The following is a 2,449-nucleotide window of genomic DNA, read 5'->3' as shown; positions in this document are numbered from 1 at the left end:
AAAAAAAATAGATGCAAATCCATATACATTACTCACTGACTTCCCATAGCATGGAGAATAAAATCCACAGGCCTCTGTCCAGCTGCAGAGGGTGAATTTGCCCCAGGCAGCCATGTTTTTCCAGAGGGTTGGCACAGTCCTGATGGCCTGGCCTTGGCTCAGGGCTCTGTCGTCTCTTTGCTTCTCACTAAAGCACTGTGTGACCTTGCCCTAGCCTCTGGCCTGCTTTGGGCCAAGTTTTCTCAGTAATTATATCAAAGAGGCTTCAGATTTAGATCTCCAGGGGCTCCTAGTTCAGCCCATGTCTTCACCGCCTCTGTGGAGCCTGGTGTTGACCTCGAGTCTGTGCAGTTTGGTGTGCACCATTGCTCTTTCTCTCTGGAAGCGATTGTCAGCTGGTGACAATCACCAGCAGGCCTGTTTTCAGCCTGTAGCCCCACTGCTTTCAATCCAGGAGGACTTCTGAGAGGGGGCAGGGCTTGTGGATAATGGAGTGGGAGGTGGGGAGAGGGGAGGGTGGGAGGAGGCCCTGGTTAGAAGCTGGAAGCTAAGTGTCTCTTGGTGTTCCCTCCACCCAACCCCCAGGCTTCATTGGTTATGCTCCCAACCTCAAGAAACTGGTGGCTGAGTGGGAAGGTCAAGACAGTGACAGTGACCAGCTTTTTTACACCAAGATCTTCTTGGACCCAGAGAAGAGGGTAAGAGGCAGTGGGCAGGCTCAGGAGAGCAAGCGAGGGGTGGGTGATCCTGACCCCGGCTCCCCCAGGCCAGGCTGCACTGGGAACCATGCCCCTGGGGCCTGTCTTGGTCTGTCCAGGCTGCTGTGTCAGACTGCCACAGACTGGGAGTCTTAGGAACCATAGGCATGTATTCCCCCATGGTGCAGGAGGCTGGAAGTCTGAGGTTAGAATGTCAGAATGGTTGTGTCCTTGGTCAGGGTCCTTCTCCTGGTTCATGGACAACTTCTTACTCTGTCTTCACGTGGAAGAAGGAGCTCGGATCTCCACGTCTCTTATTAGGGCACTAATCCTATTTATGAGGGTCCCATGGTCTAAAACCATCTCAGTGGAGATTCCAACATGGAAATTTGGGGAGTACACGAACATTCAGTATAGACATAATGTAGTAGTCAGACACTGTCACCCTGTTTATCTGTCCAGTTCACTCTTTTCTTGAGATCTTTATTAAGAGCCTACTGTCTGAGAGATTCTGTCAGGGTAAGCAGACACAGCAACAAACTCGACAGTCGGGGTCTCTGCCTTCATGGATCCTCATCCTCCTCATGGAGGAAACAAGGGGTTTCTAACCTCGTACAATGGCTGATGGGCTGAACTTCCCCTCCTCCATCCTGTTTGCAGATATCAGGGGCTGATGAGACCTGGGCTGGACCTGGGCCCCAGAAGCCAAGCCTCTAAGCCTGTCTCCAGGCGGGGCTCACCCAGGAAGTAGAGATGGCAGAACTGGGTCAGTGCAGCCCCAGACCAGCCAGTGTCCCTTGGGCAGGCAGAAAACTGAGGGAACACTTGCAGGAGGTTAGGATTCCTGCTCACCCCCTATGCCTCAGTGCTGTGCTGTGTGGGTAAGTGACTTGCTCTTTTTGCGCATTAGTTTTTGTCATCCATAAAATGAAGCAGCTGGGTTGGGGCAGTGCAAACCGTGCACTTGATCAGTCCTTCCTGCCTGTTCTCCTTGGCGGCCAATGACACCACTCACAGAAGCCTGGGGTCTAAAACATGAAAGTGGAGCTGCCCTCTGTGGGGTGGGGCTGATCTCAGAGTGCCACTGTTCCTCCTTGCCCTGGCCTAGTGTTCCATGAGACCCAGCTGAATCAGAAAGAAGCAGCCTTGTCCAGTGGTTAAGGATAAGCACTTCGGCACCAGGGACCCTGGGTTCTAGTCCCAGCTCAGCCACATATTAGCTGTGTGACTCTGGGCAAGTTACTCAGTGATGTACCTTATTTTATTTTTTTCCAACTTTAAAATGCAGTGGTGATAGTAATTTTATACAGAGTTGTTGTGAAGATCAAATTAATACATACACAGAACATTTATAGACTACTTAAAATAGTGGTTGGCCTGGAGACCAGCAGATGGAGTAATGGTTACTTCAACCGACTCACATGTAGTCGACTGCAATTCGAGTCCTGGACCCGGACACTTAAAACTCATGCTGGGGGACCAGCAGTTAGTGTAATGGCTATGTCACTGGACTCCCACGTAGTCAACTGCGGTTCGCGTCCCGGACCCGGTGGCTTAAAACTCACACTGGGGATGGGAACCAGCAGTTAGTGTAATGGCTATGTCGCTGAATTCCCATGTAGTCGATCGTGGTTCGCGTCCTGGACCCGGTGACTTAAAACTCACACCGGGTGCGTGTGCATGCGTGCCCAAGATCCTGAGAGGAGAATGGAGGAGAAGGGATTGCGGCGTGACCATCCCCTCTGGGGGGT

At 51.9% G+C, this 2,449-nt stretch overlaps 1 protein-coding gene across 1 annotated transcript in view; it reads left to right on the top strand.

The window, feature by feature from the left end:
- The window catches only part of PLOD1 (procollagen-lysine,2-oxoglutarate 5-dioxygenase 1), a 37,601-nt gene that overhangs the window by 15,964 nt on the left and 19,188 nt on the right, over positions 1-2,449 (top strand). The gene's annotated exons all lie outside the window — the stretch shown is intronic.

This window comes from Tupaia chinensis, unplaced genomic scaffold (assembly GCF_000334495.1).
Source record: "Tupaia chinensis unplaced genomic scaffold, TupChi_1.0 Scaffold000146_1, whole genome shotgun sequence".
Classification (NCBI taxonomy): Eukaryota; Metazoa; Chordata; class Mammalia; order Scandentia; family Tupaiidae; genus Tupaia; species Tupaia belangeri.
Note: the sequence above shows the minus strand (reverse complement) of the source record. Positions and strands in the feature narration are given on the sequence as shown.